This window comes from Adiantum capillus-veneris, chromosome 12 (assembly GCF_014529385.1).
Source record: "Adiantum capillus-veneris isolate H3 chromosome 12, ASM1452938v2, whole genome shotgun sequence".
Classification (NCBI taxonomy): domain Eukaryota; kingdom Viridiplantae; phylum Streptophyta; class Polypodiopsida; order Polypodiales; family Pteridaceae; genus Adiantum; species Adiantum capillus-veneris.
Genome location: NC_140942.1, coordinates 130,386,979 through 130,411,550, shown reverse-complemented (window position 1 = coordinate 130,411,550; position 24,572 = coordinate 130,386,979).

The window sequence follows — 24,572 nt, the reverse complement described above, 5'->3', positions numbered from 1 at the left end:
GTGTATTTAGATTTAGATAAAAATTGAAAGCACACAAGTCTAGAGAACAATGGTCTAGAATGACTAAAGTGGCAATACAATGATACAAGGGTCAACAATGCATGCTCCTAATCTCTATAAGATGCCTATTGTCTATAATTCTAAGAGTAATAGTCCAAGAGGTACAAGACTCAAAATCCCCAAAATGGGATTAGTAGGTCCTATTTATAGGTGTCCGCGCTGGAGTCTGACTAGTCACACAATTGCACAACATTGGGTAACTAACAATAACTTCACTAGGTAGATCATCCAGGTAAGCCCCCCATGCAAGGCATCTCTAGAAGCCGGCTTCCACCTTCTACATATAGTAATGTGATCAAGCATTGTGAGGGAGATTAATGAAACAAACACATGATTTGGTTTAGTAAGGGTTTAATGATTCTTTTGGGTGCTCTATATATGTGTGTGTGTGTGTGTGTGTGTGTGTGTGTGTGTGTGTGTGTGTGTGTGTGTGTGTGTGTGTGTGTGTGTGTGTGTGTGTGCGCGCGCGTGTGTGGATTGTCAATAACTATATGTGCTTACTTTGATACCCTTTTCTATGTGGCCATTAAGTGTTGGATTTTTTGACTATTTAAAGATGTCAATAGCAAAACAAGTCTTTTTGGGTGCTATATGGGTGGACATTCAGGGGTTGTTGACCTATGTATTTACTTTGATACACTTATGTATGCGGACATTGAACACATAGATATTTAAATCTTGTAAAGTTGTTCATACGTACCAAATTATTGTTATGATGTTTTTTGTATTTCTTGTTCATGTGATTGGATGTTGAGTTAAAGTTCAATTGAAGAAGTCTTGTGTTTCAAAAGTGATGCCTCCATAGTGTATTAAAGTAGGATTTTCCATTATAGAAGGTAGTTGCGTGGTAGATTCTAGCTGGTAGTATGATGGATTCGTGTGCATTGATGGCTACAATGTATAAAGCACTTTTCTTGTAGCTACCAACTTGTACTAGTATGGTATTTGACAACTAGCATCTAGATGCATTTAAGTACCAAGGTAGCTACATGGAAACTACCAATCATTAGTATGGTAGCTACCAATTGGTGCTAGATATGGCCCATCTATTAGCTAGTACTCTACATCATAATACCTTTAAATGTATGGTAGCTTCTTTATACAAGTATGTGGTGCTAGCCACCAACTTGGTACCTAGTGCTAAATTACCTACCATAGCTACTAATTGACACCTAGATTAAGCTTGATAATCTATTAGCCTTGTCTTTTCTTGGCACACTCCAAGAAAGGATATTACTTTCTACAAAGCCATTAGGAAAATTTTGGACTCAAATTTGGGCCTTGTAAGAAATGCCATGTCAGGATAGAGAGAGATAATAGAAAATTCATTTAAACCCTTTTTCATACATGTTTTCTAAAATCTGGGTATCTTATTCATGCAAGTACATTTATTTAAAAACCCAAAAAGTATTCCAATCATGATAACACTTCATTGTGCGCTGCAGCTATTGAATTTAATGCCGAATATCTCAATCTTCTCAATTTTTGAAAACTAAGCTTTGTTTCCTCGCCTCTTTCTTCCCCCCCATTCCCTCCAACATTCTCTCACGCGCACACGATATTCAAATTTCCATTCTTCTATCGCCCCCACATCCTTTTGCACATAGTTTCGATCAGTCATGTCTCAGTCAATACTTATACTTTCTCCACAAAGAACTTCTACGAGGAATATGAGAGGTGTATATCACATGCACATAGAGCTCTCACAAGAGTATGAACCCCTCTGCAAGAAAAACAAACATCAAACGCTTTTTGAAGCTTTGAAGGAGAACTTAAGATCACAGGGCATGAAAAATGTGGACCTTTGGCTGGAAGGAAGAATGCATCCAAAGCATCCCGTCACAAACTCCACTCCACCTTTTAAAGGTATTAAATCCTCAGTGAACTATGTCAGAGATGGCCACAATGGCTTGTATGGCTACGCTAAGCAATTGGCTGCAAGAAATGACGTTCTCCAACAAGAGAGAGATATTGTATACAACAAGAATGTACGCTTACATCAGAAAGTCGTGCAATGTGCTCAACATGTTGAAGGCAGCAAGGAGACCATCAAGGAGCTTACACAACAACTAAGAGAAAAAAAACAGTGCTAGGCCTTCGCCAAAGAGGAAGAAAACTAGGAGACATCGAGGACTTGAAATTTGGCTCGGAACAAATCAAGAAAAGAGTGAAAGCCATCAAGTGAGTGCATCTATCCTTCTTAGGTTTATATTCATAAACTCTCACATCTCTTACTGCTAACATGCTTGCGTAGATCTTTGCTTCACCCTGACAAGGAAGTGGAGCGTACCACAACCACCTCCTCGACCCATTACGGGCTCATATTGAATCGCCAAAACGTAGCTGGCCTCTTGGATGATAAGCGCTATGGTAAGATCGTTGCTAAACAGCTTGACAAACTTTTAAAGGAGAACCAACTCTCTGCACAGGACATTCAATCAATTTTGGATGAAGCTGGTATATCCAAAAAGGGATATGCTACCATTTTCAAGTATGTAGTGAGGGCCGCCTTTTGAAATCAACCCAACTCTCTCTATGGAAAACCTCCCCTTCTCAAAAATAAATAAATAAATCTCAAGCACAGGGCGTGTGAACGACCACTTGAGAATCAAGATAAATAGAATCTCTAGTAAAAGCTTTCATCAAAGCAAAAAATCTTGCATGGTAAGGAGCCTTTGTCCCCAAGTACCGGCGGAGCCATTGGTAATCATTTTTCTCCCTTCTTTATTTTCTCCTCAAAGGGCTCCACTTTCAAAATAATTGATAACTATATTAGTAAAATAAGAGGGCACTCAATGGTTCGTACAACCATGGCCTCCACCTTCTTACAAAAGAAAATAACGGGGGCCTCCTTCTCATTATCACCTCTTTCCACCTTGTCCTCTTCCATCCATGGAGCCCTCCCTCTCCTTGTCTTCCTCTCTCCCTCTCACTCTCTCTTGGCTGAAATTTTCACTTTTTTGTCTTCTCTCTCTCTCTCTCTCTCTCTCTCTCTCTCTCTCTCTCTCTCTCTCTCTCTCTCTCTCTCTCTTTGACAAAAAAAAAAAACTTTATCTCCCTCCACACACACACACATACAAAGCTGAAAACAACCAATTTTCAGCACACATAGAGTACATACACACACACACACACACACACACTCTTCTCTCTCACTCTCATGTCTTTTCCAAGCTCTCCATAGCTGAAAATTGCTGGCTTTCCAACCATACACACACACTCACATACACATATACACACACCACCTACCATCAACATGCACCCCACTCTCATAATCACCACCAAACACTCTCACAAATCAGCCCATAAGCCCAAAAAATGTTAAATTATAGCCACCATCATTCGCACACATGCACATGCTCTCGTATATACGTGCTTCATGCCAACGACTTCAATGAAGTTACGACCATGTGACAACCGCAAAGACACTTGACTACGACCACTACAAATGACACGATGGAAGGGAGGCTTGTCCGAGCGAAGCATCAAGTTACAAAAGTGCCAATTAGGTGGGCCATGCGTATGTTCATCAATTTCAAACGACAACATCAACCTTGTAATCATCTTTTACTCCATCTACGCCCTCATAATCGCTCTTTTGTGTGTTAACACAAAATCATTGTATATTTTTTACTCTAGATTTGAAATCTAGGGCATGAGTGAAAGAAACAAAGCCACATTAAATGAAGTCTTGGCCAAAGTAACAGCCACTACCGCTATAAGTGGCAGATTTATGTTCTCCAATGACAAACCACCTTCGAAAACCTCTTGTAGAAACCCTCTCTCCTCTCTCAAATAAGCTAGCTACGACTAACATACCTTGTAAAAACCCCATTCCTCTACCCTCTTTTCCCCTCCATCTCTCTCTTCCCCTACTATTCTCTCTATGTGGACCTCTATCACAAGTATCATTGCATCAGACATGGTCGACCCATGGTCACATGGGATGGGTCATGTCCCAATAAAATATTGGAAAATTCCACCCTCTTTTTCTATATAAGGAGGGGTCTCTATCACCAAAACAACAACGCTCTCACCACAACACAAGCTCTACGTTATTAGAAGTTGGGAGCATTCTAAGACGTAGCCACCATGCCTCCACACTTCTAATATAGCTAGAAGTGTTAGTCTATGTAAAAGAACATTGGGAGACACCATCACACCACAATGGTAAGGAGGTCATGCACACACAAGCTACTCATCAACACATATTCCACCTCCATCATCATCCACCGCCATGCCTTGGTGCAATTTGAAGTGGAGGATTCAACATTCAACAAGAGTGAAGGTTACCCTAACACAGTCCTTGACATCATCTTCACCCATCAGTTAGGCACCCATGGTCTCCTCCTTCCTCTCTTGTCCCTCTCTATCCATTACCTCTTCCCACAAATAATCTACTCTTTTTGTTATGTCATTCTTTCTATTGTGCTGGATTTGTGAGTATGTCACATAGTTGTTTATTTCTTTTGGGTTATATGTAGAGGTGTGCGGGTTCGCCACCTTAGGGTTGTTCGTTCTTGATTTGCATGTATTGGTGTGCGGGTTTGCCACCTCTCGTGCGAATAGTCGTCTACACACCTATATTCACAACTCTCAACTATCTATCTCCACTTCTTTCTCTACCACCTCATACCACAATTCATAACATGTTCAGCTGTGTGACATGGTGTGTGGTGTGCTGTATGGTATTGTCATTGCGTCCTAGACGCATTTCAAGCTAGGTGGTGCCCCTATTGTTTGTCTTTCATGGTGAGGCCGTCATGCGTTAGCCCTTGTGTTGAGGCCACCGGGTCTATCTTGCAAATCCATCTGACATTTGGTGCCCCCACGGAGGAGGGCTCTTGAAACCTTCAGTTTACAATACTAACATGTTTACTTCTCTTCATGGATGAGTGGCTTCTTGAATTCTCCAACTAGACCACCGAAGAGAAGGAGCTTCAAGAAATCTTGACGCAAGTCATCAAGACACTCTTGCCAGGGTGTTGTATTGTTAGCATAGAAGAGGTGGTAAGGCCCTCTTTCCCTACTCAAACTGTTTACGTTTTTCATCATCCCCGCAAGTGAAAGCAAGGCACAAGCCGCATCATGTTCACATTGTTGCCAAAAACCACACCTCCAACATGAGTGCATTCCAAAGTGAAAAAAAAGCCATCATTTTCTCCCTCGACATCCACACAGGCGTTATTACTTCGGTAGGATTTCAAGTAGCACGAGGCTTCTCTACACCTACACCCCCATCTTTGCCACATATTCCACCTACACCCATGAGGAAGCTACTACAAACGCGTAGTCCCTCCCTCTCCCTTGAACCAAAATATTCAAGGGTGTTCCAGCGCCGACAATCATCATGTCTTCAAAACAAAAGGGTAAACCTTCCAAAGTCTTTTTATACCTCACTCTCCTCTCATGAGCCAGGAACTAGAGACAGCAGCATGGATTCTACGTCATCTACCGAGTGGTGGAGCTTGTCATCGACAAGGTCTTTGACACGGAGTTTGCTTGGCGGAAAGACAAGACCCTCCACCTTCAAGGAGTGCTACTTGTGGATCAAGGCTATGATGACGACTTTACAGCTTGCTATGTATCAATCCAACTTGGATCAATACAAGTGGTAAGACTCACCACCTACCTCATCACACTTGTGTATGCACTAGATGGCACTCTATCTTGCATGAAAGTGAAGTTGCTCAAAGAAAGAGAGTTCAAGATTTTTCAAGAGATTGCTAGAGGGATAGTCCTAGAGCAAGCAGACGAAGACAACCTTGTCCTATGGTACTACAAATTTGACCTCAACTACCAAGAGCTCTACACCTCCGAATATAACCTTCCACCACAAAGGAGGTAGCCCTTCCACATTATCATGTGATGGATCCATAGCATCAACCTTTTTCAAGGGACCATACTTATGCACCGCAACGAATTCAATCAATCAAAGTTATCTTGGACGGTAAGATGTTTTATCAGCAGATCATTACAACCATGTTTGGCAGAGAATGACTGCAAGAGATAAACACCTCTTCTCTACCCTTTATCCTCCCTATGGTTAACCATGAAGTATCTTTTGATGTAGTTATTTTCATCGTTGTATAGTATGTTTTCCATCTACCAAGCACCCATGTATTGAATCTTTTTATAAAAAAAAGATTGAGTCAAGTTAATTTTCTCACTCTCACAATCGCAAGTGTAGCATTTCCAACCTTTATTGGTAAGGTGGGTGAGGATGTTGCAGACTTTCTAGACAACTTGGAAACAACATGTTTCATCTCTGGGAGAGATGATGATGCTTCACGCTTGCGCATCTTCCCACTTCTAATGAAGATGGAGGCAAGATCATGATACAATGCCTTGGCACAAGCAACCAAGGAACGGTGGGACTTATTAAAAGCAGCTTTTGTCAAGCATTTTGGAGAGGGCACAACATCAGAGAAGCTATGGTGATTGTTGATGGAGTTGAAGCAAGGTAGCATGCTAGAGTACGCATCATACGAGTCAAAGTTTGTAGATCTATGGGGGTGATGGATTGCATCGCTAAGAGAGGATGAGGGGGCACTTGATTTCCTCAAGAAGGATCGGTTTGTGGCTGGGTTATGGCCAACTCTTAAAGAGAAGGTGAAGGGAAGGTTTCCTACTACGTATGAGCTAGCAGTTGAAGTGGCCCGCCTTAAAAACAAGAAGTTGCACCTACAAGCCAGGAATTCCAATGAAGAGGAAGCTGTTAGGACCTAACCATCTCTAGCACCACCTTACAACAGCCACCTAGAGGAGTCAATCACAAGAACCAATTGAGGATCAACAAGACCTGCTCAACTGAATCACCAATCAGCTTGAGAATCTCTCAGTCCATTTGGTGCAACAAGGGCATGCACACAATTGCCACCAAGATCAAGGGAGAGGAAAACAAAGGAAAACCAAGAATACCACTGCTACAATTGTGGGGAGGATGTCCATGGCATGTATTACTGCCCACACCCAAGGAGGCAGAATTTCAACAGAGGAGCCAGACAAAACCAGGTTTCACCACCAAGAGCAAGACCATTACCACCCAGAGCACCACAACAAGCACGATCCGTGAAAATCCTACAACCAACCATTCAACCAAATTCACCACCACCACCACAACCTCTCATTCCACCCTTACCCCCACCACCAGTTGGCAATCAAGCAGTAAGTGTCATCAGTCTTGAAGGTAAGGGAAAGGAGAAAGTGGAGGAGGATATCAAGGGAGTGGAAAAAGGTAATACCAAGGTTAAAGGAGTAGATTCCATGGGGATAAAGCGCGCTAGGCATGGTGAATCTTCCCAAAAAGAAAAAAAGATGAAAGCCAAAGGGGAATCTAGCAAAAAGCTGTCCAAGTCACGACGTAAAATTGACATTGTAGATTTCTCTTTGGGTGAATGTTCTAAACCGTATGATTTGGCTCAAGATGTCTCTATGCAGGGCCCAAAGATCACTTGGCCTCAACTACTTCACCTTGCACCTAGGGTGAGGAGACAATGGACAAAGAGGGTTAGTACAAGACGACCAAAGCCAAAGATAGCTGGGGCTATCTCTAGGAGAAATCTAGATGACATACTACCAGTGATGGATGCTCACATCAAAGGACAACACATCTCCAACATCTACATCAATGGTGGTGCACAAATATGTGTCATGAGTGAAAAAATGATGCACCTCTTAGGATTATAAGTGAGTAGGCTGGCACCATGCCGAGCCAAAATGGCAAAAAATGTAAAATTTCAATGTGGTGGCATTGTGAATGCAATTAGGGTAAAGGAGTTCAACACCGAGGTGGATGTGGACATATTTGGCATGCCACATAAAGGGAAGGGCTATCCTATCATTCTAGGGAGGCCTTGGCTTATGGCTATGAAAGCTAAAGAAGACTGGGACACTGGCATAATCCAGATGAAGGATACAAAAGGGAGGCCAATACTTTACGACATGAAGATAGGTCAACAACGCAACATGGGTCTAGAAACCTCTGAGGATGAGTTTTCTAGTGACTCTTCAACCACTTCAGAGGAGGAGTCAACAATGACCGAAGAAAGTGACAGAAGCATTGAGGTGATGGGGGTCATTCTCAAGGACCCTAAGAAGATGGAGCAACTTGATGCATCATCATCAAACCAAGGGGAGCCACCAGGTAAACAACCTCTAGTAGAAGCAAATAAGCTACATCAAATACTCTCTAGTGAGTTGTGTAGGAAGGAGTGTGAAGATTATGTTTTGATGCTAAATAATTTTACCACATTGTTCATTGATGAATATGATAAAATCACTGGCATCACAACAGTTCGGCATCAAATCAAGCTCGAGGTGGGGAGTAAAACTGTAGTGCAGAAGCTCAGATGGCTAGGAGTAATTCAACAAGAGGCCTTGCTCAAGGAGGTGAGAAAATTGTTAGAAGAAAGTTTCATCTATCCCGTTGAAGACTGGGAGTGGGTTTCTCCACTGGTAGTCACACCAAAGAAGAATGGTAAGTGGAGGGTTTGTGTTTATTACAAGCCCCTTAATGCAGCCGCAAAGAGGGCCATTTTCCTCTCCCTTTTCAAGATGAAATTCTCAATGAGGTAGCAGGACATGAGCGCTGCATGGTATGTGATGGCTACTCAGGATACATCCAAATTAGCATCACTGAAGAAGATCACAAGAAGACAACTTTCATCACACCGTGGGGATGTTTTGCTTACAGAGTTGTGCCTTTTGGTCTCAGTAATGCTCCGACCACTTTTTACCGCTATGTGACATTTGTTTTTCAGCCATTCTTTGGAAAATGAATTCATGTTTTTATTGATGACCTTTGTATCTATAGCTCTTGTTCTCTTCATTTGGAGAAAGTCTATGAAGGTCTAGCTAGGTTACAATCTTTGGGTGGCCAACTCAACGTTGAGAAATGCCACATTGGTGAAAGAAAAGTTACTCTTCTTGGCCATATGATCTCGGCCAAAGGAATTGAAGCTGACCCAAGAAAAGTTCAAGCTTTGGTGTCTTTACCATCACCCACTATGACCAAGCAGTTGGTCTCATTCATTCAAAAGGTAAGGTATTTGAGTAGGTTCATTCACTTGCTCTCCCAAGTGGTTCTCCCTTTACAACAAGTTACCCATCAAAAGAGCTTTACTTGGAGTGAAAAGAATGAACAACGGTTCAATGAGGTAAAAGAAATCTTAGCCTCACTACCCACCACTGCACCTCCAAAGTGGGATGAGCCATTTTATGTGGATTTAGTGTGGGCAATGACACACTTGGGGCAGTATTGATGCAAAAGGATCCTCAAACTTCTTTCATGCGTCCTATGTACTTCTGTAGTCGCATGATGACTCCATCAAAAAAGGGATACACGGCAGTGGAACATATGGTGCTTGCATTAATGTTTGCTACCACCAAGTTTCACTCTTATTTACTGTCTAGACCATTCATAATCTTAACAATGGATGAAGTGTTTCCTTATCTAATGCAGCACATGGATGTTTCTTCTAGGATTTCCAATGGCGCACAAGGTTGCAAGAGTTTGATTACACAATGCAAGTGGAGAACTCCACAAGGGCCAGTCTAGGAGGCATTCTCACTCATCGACACTATGAAAATAAGCTAAAGATAAAGCCAAATGATCAAGAGATTACACCTGTGTTAGAGGTCCCTAAGGTAGAGGGGGCTCACTCTCTCTACTTTGATGGAGCCTACAAGAGGACATTGGACAAAGCTGTAGCTGTCATTGTCATCTTCAACGAGCAAGGGGATAAGGTTTTCTCCATTTGGAATCTCTTGGATTCTCACTCTAACAATGAGGCAGAATATGCAGCCTTAACTTTCGAATTAAAGTGGTGTGTGACACAAGGTATACAACGATTAAATGCTTTTGGGGATGACATGCTTTTAATAAAACAAATACAAGGAACTTGGGCTTGTAAAAATCATAAGTTGCTAGGTCATTTGCACAAGGTTAAGGAAATTCTAGAGAAAATTCAAATTGTACAATTACATCATGTCCCTCGAGAAGAAAATCAAGAAGCAAATGCTCTAGCTAGAGAGAAACTACATGATGTTCCAATGGTGGGTGCTATCAAGTTGAAGCTGCCTCTCTTCCAAGGTAGCGATGCTATGCCTAACATCATGAGTTTCTTGGACATAGGAGAGTGTCCTAGAGATCTTACCACGGGCCAAAAGTAGTGGCTTGTGCGCAACGCAACAAAATACCGCCTTATCAATGATGACCTCTACTGCAAGGGTAAGGATCAAATTCTTAGGTGTGTACCTCTCTCTAGAAAGATCACTGAAATCATTTCAAGTTGCCATGATGGTGTTTGTGGTGGACACTTTGCACTTGATATCACTAGTAGAAAGATTCTACAAGCCTGGTTTGTATGGCCTAGTCTACAAAGGGATGTGCACCATTGGTGTAAAACATGCAAGGAATGTCCAAAAGCAGGGGATAGGAGGCTCACCTATGAGCCACGGACTCCTATAATCTCTTATGGGCCATTCAAAGAATGGGGAATTGAAGCTATTGGGCCTTTGCCAAGGTCCCAATTAGGTAAATTGTATATCATCATGGGTGTAGACTACATGACCAGGTGGGCTGAAGCAGTAGCTACCACCCAGATTACAGCTAAGGAAGTAGCAAAGTTTGTATTTGAAAATATTTGTTGCCATTTTGGAGCTCCTCTTGAGATAATTTTTGATAGGGAACTAGGTTTTAGAGAAGACCTAGTAGGAGACCTGATGGAAAAGTTGGGCATTTGACGACACCACTCAAATCCCTACTACCCACAATGCAATGGTTTGGTGGAAAAGATAAATGGTATGATCTGCAAAATCATCACTAAACATGTAAACAATCACAAAAGTGATTGAGATAAGCACCTTATGGTTGTACTTTGTGCTTATTGCACTTCATTTCGCACATCCCTTGGATTCACACCATATCACATTAAGAGAAATATGAACCTTGCATGGGCCTTGTAAGGAATCCTAATTTTTAGGGATTAAGGCTAATGTTGTGTGGGGTTTAGGGGACAAGGGAATTGAAGAAGGTAGTTTTGAGTAGACTTGAGTCTAGCCTTTTTTTTAGACAAATGTAGGATGTGGACCTAAAGGGTTATTTTCTTTCTCTAGCTCTTTTAAAGTGAAGGAAGCATAGGGGTGTGTCCACATCAGCAAAAACGTGGGTCACAAAGAGACAAAATTTGACTTTAAAAAAAAAAATCATTTTTACTTGTTTCTAACTTAAAACTCCCTCCCAAACTCCCTCCCAACATATATACATATCCAAAAATCATTTTTTGACCCATTTTTTAACCCACAATATTAGAAAGTCTATTTTTTCAAAACTCTTTTCCCCCAAAAAGTAATAAACATTTTGTTCTCTCCTCCTCCTCCCTCCTCCCTCCTCTCTCTCTCTCTCCCTCTCCTCTCCCTCCCTGGCCCTACCTTTCTCCTCCTCCCCAATCTCTCCCTCCCCCCCCTCCCTCCTTCTCTCCTCCCATCTTCCTCAACCTCTCTACCCTTCCCCCTCTATCTTTTCATCATTTGCTTCCTCACACAACAGCTTCCATGGTGCTCACGGACATCACAAATGGTTTGCTTCCACCACCACGTACTCCGCACACCAAAATCATACATATTCGCTTACCCACGGCATTTGCACCGAAGACCACTAGTGAAGGTGATCAAAGGTCATCATAGGAACGTCGCACCGCTTGTGAGACCAATGTTGACATTTGGGTGGATGCCCATTTGTACCCTTACGATCCTATAAGCCACTTCCATCCACCGTTTAATAGCCTTTCCACATTTCTTCAATTTCTTGGGAGGGGGAAAGCAGGTTTGTTAGGCTATTGCAAGCGGTTGTGTATGGGTGCGGTGCTTCTTTGCATATGTGGATGCACGAATGTCAAGATCTTCACCTCAAGACGACGGCATTACAAGAGAGTGTTGCCTCTTCGGAGAGGGTAGTTAAAACTCTTGAACAACAAATGCAAGAAAAGGAGTCCCACATCCAGAAGCTTACCAACACCATCACATACTTGAAAGAAACACCCCTTGGTGCAAGGGAACGCAAACGCACGTATTCATCCATTGAAACTCTTGCACATTCGAGAGGAGAACGCAAACGGCGAGTTACAACCACAAGGTGATTTGGTCTTTACTTGCATGATGCATTCTTACTTCACACTATTTTCTAACATTTATGTTTATTTGTTGCTAGAAACTTCATCCATAAGACATGCCGTGGAAAAAGCCAAGATGATCGAGTCAACCTTCTCACTAGTTGTCTCAATACCCAGGATGTGATTTCTATCTTACAATCACCTGGAGGTAAGCACATTAAGGATGCAGTCACCAAGGACCTTATGCGTAAATTAAGAAATGTGGTTAGTGATGATGACGTTCAACAAGCTTGTGATGGGGCTGGAATCAGCACCAAAGCCTATCAAGCTATTTTCCAACTCCTAAAGGATGCCCTCAAAGAACATGGCATTGTGGAAAACCTATTTCCCGTTCCTCACAAGGTCAAGCTCGCAAAGAAGGCCACAAAAGAAGATGTGTTCTCGCGCATTGGGACATACCTACACATTGAGGACACAATGCCAACTTCCCTTTATGCTTCGTGCGCAACAAAGACAAGGGAAAAAGGTAAGAAACAATTCATAAGACCTTCGGAGAAGGGCTTTCCTTACACAATGTGGAACAATATTTTCGTGGATCTTAGAAGGCTTCAGGAAGCCATGCTTAGATTTTACGAGTTACCTGAAGAAGGTGACACACTTTACTTTTTTCTTTGGTATTATTCTTATCATAGACTCTGAAGTTTAAGGTCTTAGCACTATTTATTTTGTAGTGCTTGGCACAAAAGTCGCTTTTGTGTTGAAACTCGATGAGTGTCAAATAGTGAAAAGCCGAAGGTTAGAGAGGCTAAGTGTCACTCTAATGAACAAGGCCCTTCTGCAAACCAAGCGAAGGGATTCAGTCGAGCCATCTCCCACCCCATCTTTTAGCGTGCAATCAGAGAAAGACATTTGGTGGTTGGGTGCTATTGAGGTGCCCAAAGAGACCAATGGAGTACTTTCATGGATTTTTGAGAGAACTCCATGGATCACAGAAGTAATACACTTCCAAATTGCAAGTCAAAAGTTGGAGATTGAGGGTTTTGGTAGTTATGATGTGGAGTGGCACTTAGGTGGGGATTTGAAGACCATAAAGTGTTTGCTTGGCTGCAAACAAGGGGCTTCTTCTCTCATGCCTTGTCCATTTTGCACTCGAGGGTACAAACCTAATGGAAAAAAATCACATAAGAGCACTGCAAAGGCCGGTTCCATGCTTCCATGGCAAGGGCATGGAGAACAAGGGTTAGATTATCGTGATGTCGGAGATGAAGGTAGAGAATGGGAAGCGTCTATTCTAAGATGTCCCATGCTCAATGCCCCAGACCGTGATCAAAAGGACCACGCTTGGAATCCAATCTTTCAATTTCCTCTATCGAATGTACATTTTTGTACATTACACGCATTCATGCGCATTTTTGATAGGCTATTGAAGATCCACATTGACTATGCTTTCACAATGAAATCGTTGGAAAAGTCCCAAGAAGCGATCGAAAGAGTGGAGGTACTCTTGAATTCCATTGGCTGTCACGGTGGAAATGTGTCTATCGTTGCTGCAAAGAACACAGGGGAGGCCCATGAAATTGCTCAAAAAGTGTCAATGAGTGGACAAAAAGCTAGACACTTTTTGAAGAAAGTTTCCCAAGGAAAGCCAAGTCGATATGATGCTCAAAACAGCTCCAACTAGCATGCAGGTAACCTTTGGGAGCTTTGGAAGGAGTTATGCAAAGCTACTACTGACAATGATTCAAATGGCGAGCTTGCAAACAAGCGCAAGCAAGTTTGGGCACATTTTGATAAAATGGTCAAGCTTATGGGCCTTAACAGTACAACAGAAGAACAACGCCAATCATTTCAAGAAGCCTTGGCGGATTTTACCAAGGTCTTCACCCTTTCCTGGGGTGAAAATAACATCACACATTACATGGTAAGTCATTTTACATGGTGTATTCATTACAAGGGATTGTTTTTATTTAATAATGTGGATCGTTTAGTCATGTGAACAGCATATCTTGTTTGCGCATGGTGCATTTTTTATGCACAAGTATGGATCGCTTGAAATTTTTAGCACTCAAGGCATGGAGAAGTCCCATTATCAAGCAAGGGGAGTGTACTTCAAAAATACTCGACATGGTGGTGGAATGGTGCAATCCGATTATTTGGAGGAGATGTTCAATTGGTTTTTTTGCACAACATTTGCTCGTAAGCTCACAATGGAGCGTGCGCGACAATCCAAGATTGCTATTGAAGTGCGGAAATGGAGTCGTCAAGAGCATAGCAACAAGTGACGAATGTCGCAAGGTCCCACCAAGCATGCTGCATAGCGGCGATGCAGAGTGCGACAAGGATCAAAGTGGATACTGCGCGAGTCACTAAACGTGAACGCAGGGTCCAACTCTTAGTGACATGTTTATTTAAAAAATAATACTTTTTAAAAAAAATTTAGTGTGAACATGGCCCTTTTTAAATGGGCCCTTATAAATATTGCATGCTCTCATAAACCGCTCATTTCTTAAGAACAGGTGAGCTGTTACCAATGAAATGGCGCACACCAAACAAACCGCGAAAGAGCATCCGCCTACCAACAAAAACACCCTCCAAGGATGTGAGAAGTCATCATGGCTTAAAGGCACAAGAAAACGGCCACGAACACCTGGCTGTTCCAGGAACTCATCTGGTAGTGGGCATGGTGGTAGGGCACAAGAGTCATCGAGGACTATTGAATCTCCACCTCCTCAAGATATATCACCTAGAAGGAGAATGAAGCAACGTGCCCAGCGCTGGAGAGAAGAAGAGGGCCAACAAACAACAGAGTACGATAGGGAGCAGCCATTGCGCCACCAATCACAAGCAGGACCATCCAGGACTCGGGTGGTCCATACAGACACTGAATCGGAGAGTGAGCCACCATGGCTGCGAGAAAAAATACCGCGCATACACCGGGTGGCCGTTGGGGGGAAGACATTGCCTGGAGGCCAGGGAGCTCTCCCCACACGACAAGATCGGCAGCCAAGGGAAGAGGAATAATCAGAAGAGGCTGCAGAACCAGCCCCTAAGCATGTAAACAGGCGCAAGTCTAAGTTTTTCAAGAAGCCTAAACACCGCCCGCCAGAAAATGTGCAAGTGCCCCCAAGACAACCGCAGCAGCGCCGAAAAATAGCAAGGGCATTTGCAGAAATCCGCCACTACCAGAAGACGACGGAGCTTTTGATTCGATGCGTCCCCTTTCCTCGCACTGTGAAGGAGGTGCTTCAAAGCTATGGAAATCAGTATAGAATGCAAACAATAGCGCTAAAGGCTATTCAAGAAGCTGCAGAGGCCCACATCCTTTCGATGTTGGAAGATACCAACCTATGCGCCATACATGCAAAGCGAGTGACAATACAGCCAAAAGATATGCAACTTGCACGTCGATTGCGACGAGACTTCGAGCATTAGCCGAAGTTACCCCTCTTTTTGTATTGCACACCCTTATCTTTGTAATGATTTGACTTTCCAATGACAATATGATCAACAGTTGTGTCTACTGTGTATATTATCTTTGTAATGAAATGACTTTGTAATTTCAAGTTCTGTATGTAATTTCAGTCAATTTCAGTAAATTTGTGCTTTTTAAGTACCCTTGGGGGTAGATAAGCCTATAAGGGGCAAAAAAAAAAGCCTGGCCACAAGAATGGCCCATCCATCAGTTTTGGATGGGCCATTTGCGCGCCCTTGTGGCTAGGCTTTTTTTTGCCCCTTGTAGGCTTATCTACCCCCAAGCGTACTTAAAAAGCACAAATTTACTAAAACCTATTGGTTTTGCAACATTATTTTACATGGATCCTTGTGGACACCCTTTTTTGGCCATTTCAAGCTTTGAATTCCCTATAGGATATCAAAAAAAATAACATATTGTGAAACCAAGTGTGTATGCAACATTAATTTGGATTTTTCAAATGTCCAATGTAATTGGACTTTTTGGTGCAAGGGTGTACTAGGTAGAGCTAAAGCAGGTGATAGTGTCCTGGAAACTTCATTTCATAATTGATTTCACCTTTTCTAGTGTCTTTGAGTGTGAACATGTGCTGGAATTGCCATAGAAAGGGTGCATCTAAATTAATGATGCAAAACCAATTCATTTCAATAAATTTGTGCTTTGCAAGTATCCTAGGGGGTAGATAAGCCTACCAGGGGCAAAATAAAGCCTGGCCACAAGGGCGCGCAAATGGCCCATCCAAAACTGATGGATGGGCCATTTGCGCGCCCTTGTGGCCAGGCTTTTTTTGGCTCTTGGTAGGCTTATCTACCCCCTAGGGAACATAAAATACCTAAATTTACTGAAATTGACTGAAATTACATACAGAACTTGAAATTACAAAGTCACTTATCAAAACAATTTTCATATCACCAATTGAAACAATTTTCAAGATTGACAAATCACATTCAAAAGAATTTGCAAGATAGAGAGACAATTTCAAATATTTTTTATTACTTCCAAAACGGTGATTTTACATCATGTATCTGAGGAGTTCATAATTTTTTTGACCATTTCCTGGCACCTATTTTGCACGTAAGGCAACTCCCCAGTCAAGAGGGACTGCGCTATGGCCTTTGGGTCAGTTGAGCCAATGGAAGCATGTATCCCTATCTGGGCAAGCACTTTACCACGAAAGCCAGTGCCAAACGTTGTGCATACAAGGGATCTACGCACTAGGAACACTTGATGCGCAGTTTGAGCAATGGTGCTCAAACACAAAAACTTGCTCAAAGCTTTTAACGACCAAGTCATAAAATGGGCTTGGGGAGTAAATTCATTATGGATAATGGCCACATCGCCAGGAGGGAGTTGTCCTAGGTAATGCGCAAGGGAAGCTTGAGGTCCAAAGCCCGTCCGCTTGCCACCCGTCCTTGCAACAAAATCATCAACCTCCACGACATCCTGTCATAAACCGATGAAGGTTGAGAAAAAAGACAATGAAGGATAAAATAGTAACATGAAATTTAGGATATAGTTTACCTCCTGCTCCTTGTCGTCCTCCTCCCTGTTGCCCTTTGCATCCAAGTCAATGCTCCCATGCACCACAGATATGACCTTTGGATCATGAGATGGGAGGTTGCATAATGGCATAGGCATCCTAACAACCTCAACCTTGGCTTGCGTGGCTTGGAATTCTTCATCAGCCACATGCAACTGCTCTGCTGTGAGGACCTCCGCACATACAACTGCAATAGTGTCAGCAACAGAGTCCCCATCTGGCAAGAGCTTGCTTTCTAGGGCATCTGGCGTATTGTCTAAGGGAAATTTGGTGTTGTTGCATAGCACGCTCAAGCATTCATCCATGCGCAGGCCAAATGATTTCTCCAAATCATGCAGGAACACATACTCCTCCCCATCCACTAACACTGAGAAGAAGCGGCTGATTTCTACCTCTGGGATAGCCACATCCGTCAGTGGTAGTGGCACTGGAGTGTCGCTAGGGCCAGCCGCAACTATGGATTTCTCAACCACTTCCTCAAGACCCCTAGGGTACTCGAGCCGGTGTGCCTTTCCTTCCGCTGCAGGGTTCATGGAGATAACCTGCTGCTCCTTGGTGTCCTTGATAAAGGACCCAACCTGAAGGTGTGGTAAGTGAAGCTCCTCCAAATCAGGTTCCTCGCTCACCAAGAAGATAAATGTTGCGAGCCGAGAAAGGTACTCCACCCCCAACTTGCGCTTCTTGAGCGCTGACACCCCTGGGGGTTGCTCGTCCAAGTAATGGCCTGCATTAGTTGTAATTTCTTGGAATCGTTGCAACCGCTTGGAGAATGGGCGATCACCTTTGTGTATATAGCGCAAAAGATCGCAAGGCACCCAGATCCCTACATGTGGGGTGATAGATACAAAATATTTTATGATGTGCTCCTCCATGAACGCAAAAATCTCGGCAAATGTATCCATGTGAAGGGAAACTGTGGCATCAAGGTCAGGGAGACGAGTAAAAAAGGTGTGGAGGTTCAACTTCCCTTTGTATTTGGTGTCCTCGAGGAAGAGGATGAAGCGTGACAAAGGGGTGGATGTGGTTGCAGATGCAGAGGCTATGGAAGCATCCATGTCTAGCCTGGGGTGTACACAGAGAGTGGAGGAGCTCAAGAGTTGCAAAAGTGAAAATAGTGAATGAGTTAGGTGGCCCCCCTTTTATAATGGACCCTTTTTTTAAGACATTAAAAAAAAGGCACTTTCACCAAAAAATGATTTCTCATCCCAATGCAAAAAATTATATTCAAAGGCATGATTTGCCGAAGCAAATCATGTTGATTACAACGGCGATCATTTTGAAAATTGCAAGAGTTACAAAGTTATACGATCGATGCCATAGTTCCATCCATCCCCCAGTCCTCCTCGACCTTCAGTTTGTCTTCCATTCTCTTCCCAATCTGCGGACATTCATTACAATAAGCATCCAATGATCGACAAACCATGATGTATTGAAAATGTGGTGGAAGGATTCTCACCTTGTGAACTTGTAAACGAAATTGTGCTTGTTGAAGGGCCTCAAAACCCATAATAACCAAATGTTCTCGAACATTACTGAGAGTCCAATGCTTGTTTAGTTGGACTGCCTCCAAAGCATCGTTAGGCATCTTCACTGCAATGTCAAAGCTTGCAATAGCGCCGTCTACACTCTGTAAGGGAGTCTACACTCCAAGCTTGCACATCCACCGATCATAGTGAAATCGTATGTACAAGGAGGTGCGGGATTTCAAATAGCGCATTCCAATACCTAAAGCTCCAACCTTACAACGGTACCAGTCCCTGTTGTGCATGCCCTCCACAAAACCCCAGTCCTCTTCTAAAAGCCTTCCTAATTCCTCGTAATGCACATCTTTACATACAAGCATTGTGGTAGTCTCCACAAATCCAAACTCTTTAAAAATGTGCACAAAACAATGAATATGCAAACACCAACTCAAGCCCACAGACCTAGAAGCTTTAGAGTATTTCAAAGAGTTTTGGACATCCATTATCATCTTTTGCTTGAAAGATGCTACCGACCACAAATCTGGCACCGGCCACTCCATACTTAATAAGGAAGTTACTTTGATGGGTTCAAGCGTTCCAAACGCTTGTGTAGAAGTAGGGACAATATAGGAGTGAGAATAGAAGAAAATCCTTCTTTGAACCAGTTTGGTTGGGCAAAGATGTGGGAACATTATTGCTCCAATATCCGCATGTATAGCATTGAATGTGCTGGAGAGACTATGTAGTGGCTGCTCCTCCACCAACGTGGATGGAAATATGACTATAAATGCATGACAAATCTTAAGTATGAATCCATAATAACATTACACTGTGATTTCACACCTAGCTTTGTATTCTCAAAACATGTACTTATAATGTGTTGGAAATCGAGGTGGTTGTTGCAAATGCATGGTTGACATTGAGAAAACATGTTGCACAATGGCTACGGTCCCCTTGTCTTTGCGGTTCTTGAAGCCAAGGAGCTTTCCTTTCCAATGAAGATCCAAGTTTGCACGATTCCGCACACGATGAGGGCCAATAGCAAATTGGTTGCATGTATACCCAAGCACCTTTGGTGAATTCTTGTGGCACCCACTCATCATCTACACCTCTAGTGTTGTGGCATGCAAGTGCTGTGACCTCATCCTTTGGCCGCCTTTGCGAAGTAGAGTTGGCCATGGTTGAGCAAAGAAAACTAGGAGGAGGAGAAGGACCTTGCTTGTTCCTACAATGTACAGAGGATAAAGTGATATGAGAAGGTGGATAACCCTTGTGGCAATGGGAGGAGAAGGTGGATAACCATTGCTTGGTGTGGCAATGGGAAGAGAAGGTGGATAATCTTTGCTTGGTGTGGCAATGGAAGGTGGTAGGGGAGGAGAGAGGAGCTTCCTTGCTGCAGCAATGGAGATGGTGTAGAGAGAGAGTGTGTTGGAGTAGAGGATGAGTGTGATGGTTGCAACCAAGGAGGGGTTGGAAAAGGGGTTCTAGAGAGAGAAAATCACTTTTTACCTAAGAACTACTTTTGGGGGAGCTCTGGATAGCAAAAAAAGATTTTTCAAAAGTTTTTTAAAAAAATTGAATTTTAGGGTTTTTGGGTGCACGTTTTGACTTTTTGAGGTCAAAAAAATGCGTTTTTGACCATAAAATAGTTTTAGGGGGGTTTTAAGAAGATGAAATTTGAGTTTTTAAAATTTTGAAAAATTTCAAATTTTTGGGATTTTTTCAAAACCGGATCAAAAAGGAGGCAAGTTGGAGGTTCGGCAAGTTGGAGGTTCCATATGGCCCACCCCCCCCCCCACCTTCTCACTAGGTAAGAGCCCATTTAAGAAGTGTAAGACTACTTTGTCCCCCTACATTTTTGAGCGCATAGAGTGTGCCCACCACCCTCTTCTCATTGGCTGGCCTCTAATTAACCTTAATCCCAAAGGACCCCTAGAGGGTTCATATTTTTCCTAATGACTTGGTGTATGGTAAGGAGGCATTTTACCCATCGAAGTTCAATTGGCTAGTCTTAGAGTGCTAGCTAGGTACATGGAACGCCCTAATAATCATCTCCACAACCACATTCTGGATCTAGAGAGGCTCCAACTAGACAAAGAAGAGGCTATCAACTACTACGCAACTCAGGCAAAGCAACGACGCCTCACCTACAACAAAGGGCTCAAGGAGAAAGGTCTCAAGAAAGGCTTGTTGGTCCTAAGGTATGATAGCAGGTTTGACACTAGGAAGGATAAGAAGTTTTCACCCAGATGGGAGGGGCCATTCGTCATTAGAAAGTGCTACAACAATGGCAGTTACCAATTGATGGATGCAGATGGTAGGCTCTACAAAACACGTGTCAATGGATGGAGGCTAAAGAAGTACCTTTTAATGTTTGATCAAGCACCTATGATGGATATGCCTGAGAAGGGAGACTCCTCTACTTCAAATGAAGAAGGATCAAGCACGGAGCTAGAGGCATAAATGTATCTAGCTTAAAGGGGAGGGTTAATGAGGGCCGTCTTTTGAAATCAACCCAACTCTCTCTATGGAAAACCTCCCCTTCTTTAAAAAAAAAAAAAAAAAAACCTCAAGCACAGGGCGTGTGAACGACCACTTGAGAATCAAGATAAACAGAATCTCCAGTAAAAGCTTTCACCAAAGCAGAAAATCTTGCATGGTAAGGAGCCTTTGTCCCCAAGTACCGGCGGAGCCATTGGTAATCATTTTTCTCCTTCCTTTATTTTCTCCTCAAAGGGCTCCACTTTCAAAATAATTGATAACTATCTTAGTAACATAAGAGGACACTCAATGGTTTGTACAACCATGGCCACCAGCTTCGTACAAAAGCAAATAAAAGGGGCCTCCTTCTCATTATCACCTCTTTCCACCTTGTCCTCTTCCATCCATGGAGCCCTCCCTCTCCTTGTCTTCTCTCTCCCTCTCACTCTCTCTCTTGGCTGAAATTTTTACTTTTTTGTCTTCTCTCTCTCTCTCTCTCTCTCTCTCTCTCTCTCTCTCTCTCTCTTTGACCAACAAAAAAAACTTTATCTCCCTCCACACACACACAAAAAAAGCTAAAAAACAACCAATTTTCAGCACACATAGAGTACATACACACACACACACACACACACACTTCTCTCTCAGTCTCACTTCTTTTTCCAAGCTCTCCATAGCTAAAAATTGTTGTTTTTCAGCCACACACACACACACACACACACACATACACACTCACATACACATACACATACACCACCTACCATCAACACGCACCCCACTCTCATAATCACCACCAAACACTCTCACAAATCAATCCATAAGCCCAAAAATAGTTAAATTATAGCCACCATCATTCGCGCACATGCACATGCTCTCGTATATACACGCTTCGTGCCAACGGCTTCAATGAAGTGCTGACCATTGTGACAACCGCAAAGGCACTCGACTATCACCACTACAAATGACATGATGCAAGGGAGGCTTGTCCGAGTGAAGCATCAAGTTACGGAAGTGCCACTTAGGTGGGCCATGCCTATGTTCATCAATTTCAAACCACAACATCAACCTTGTAATCATCTTTTACCCATCTACGCCCTCATAATCGCTCTTTTGTGTGTTAATATAAAATCATTGTATATTTTTTACTCTAGATTTGAAATCTAGGGCATGAGTGAGAGAAACAAAGCCACATTAAATGAAGTCTTGGCCAAAGTAACAGCCACTACCGCTATAAGTGGCAGATTTATGTTCTCCAATGACAAACCACCTTCGGAAACCTCTTGTAGAAACCCTCTCTCCTCTCTCAAATAAGCTAGCTACGACTAGCATACCTTGTAAAAACCCCATTCCTCTACCCTCTCTTCCCCTCCATCTCTCTCTTCCCCTACTATTCTCTCTATGTGAACCTCTATCACAAGTATCATTGCATCAGACATGACCGACCCAGGGTCACATGGTGTGGGTCATGTCCCAATAAAATATAGGAAAATTCCACCCTCTTTTCCTATATAAGGAGGGGTCTCTATCACCAAAACAACAACATTCTCACCACAACACAAGCTCTACGTTATTAGAAGTTAGAAGCATTTTGAGATGTAGGCACCATGCCTCCACACTTCTAATATAGCTAGAAGTGTTGGTCTATGTAAAAGAGCATTGGAAGACACCATCACACCACAATGGTAAGGAGGTTATGCACACACAAGCTACTCATCAACACATATTCCACCTCCATCATCATCAACCGCCACCCCTTGGTGCAATTTGAAGTGGAGAATTCAACATTCAACAAGAGTGAAGATTACCCTCACACCACTCCTTGACATCATCTCCACCCATAAACGAGGCACCCATGGTCTCCTCCTTCCTCTCTTGTCGCTCTCTATCCATTACCTCTCCCCACAAATAATCTACTCTTTTCGTTATGTCATTCTTTCTATTGTGCTGGATTAGTGAGTATGTCATATAGCTGTTTATTTATTTTGCGTCGTATGTAGAGGTCTGTAGGTTTGCCACCTTAGGGTTGTTTTGTTCTTAATTTGCATGTATTGGTTTGCGGGTTTGCCACCTCTTGTGTGAATAGTAGTCCATGCACCTACATTCACAACTCTCACTATCTATCTCCACTTCTTTCTCTACCACCTCATACCACAATTCATAACATATTCAGCTGTGTGACATGGTGTGTGATGTGCTGTATAGTATTGTCATTGCATCCTAGCCACATTTCAAGCTAGGTGGTGCCCCTATTGTTTGCCTTTCTTGGTGAGTTGGTCATGCGCTAGCCCTTGTGTTGAGGCGACCTGGTCTATCTTGCAAATCCGCCTCTGAGTAGCATCATGTGCAATGATGTTCCACTAGAAAAGGGTTTTGATTCCTAACTCCTCATACTCAGGTATGTGCAAAGACAAGTCAAAAAGTTTGACATCAAGCACACACTACTTCCAAACCCTTTCTTGATTCAAAAAACAAGACGGGAAGTCAATGAAGAGGTGCTTCAAAAGCTAGGAAGTCCTTTCTACATTGAATCGACATATAGATCGCCAAAAGGAGAAGATATGGTCTATAACAATTATAACAATATTTTTTATAATATGATCGTGCTGCAGTCATACATTGTGTAGTTGTTCGATGTTACTCCTAAAGAGTGCAACGGCATCCTGAAGTTTGTCATCAAGCTAGATGAGTGCGAGCTTGTAAAGGAGACAAAGGTTGAGCGAGTCAAAATCACACTTATGAATAGAGCTTTGGATGCAAGCATTGGACCAGATGATCCTTAAAAACTTTAGTGTGAAATTTGAGCACAAAAGTTTCCTTCTTGCGACGTTCAAGGTGCGTAGAAGTTATATTTACCATAATTTATTGAATGTGCAGTGTGAAAAGCTTTTGAATGTGCATTGTGAAAAGATCAAAATTATCCTTTCGAGTGCCCACTGAGAACTTCGATATATTGAATTGGGTTTTTCATCAAACAAACATACCAAACAAAATAAGCGAATAGAGAAATGGAAAGAAATTGTATGTGGAGGGCATGGGATCCTACAATGTAGAGTGGCACATGGATGGAGACCTAAAAAACTTGAAATGCATGTACAATGTTTCCAAAGGAGCAACAAGAAAAAGCCCTTGCTTGTATTGCATGGGAGGGGTTCACATCCTTGACAAACCATTTTGGAGAAGAGCTCCGGATAGGCATCTACATGACCCTAACTTTTGACCTATTTTGGATATCCCACTATCTAAAGTACACATATGCACAATGCATGCACTTTGTAGAATTATAGAAAAACTAATGTCTCTCTACGTCTATTTTGTCTGGACCACTCGACCTCTCTCTACGAAGCAAAGGGCAATATCAGCCTTAGAGACTGCCTTCTCAAAAATGGGTTTGCACGGAGGACATGTTAAGATAGAGCAGGATGAGAAGAGATCAAAAAATGGCC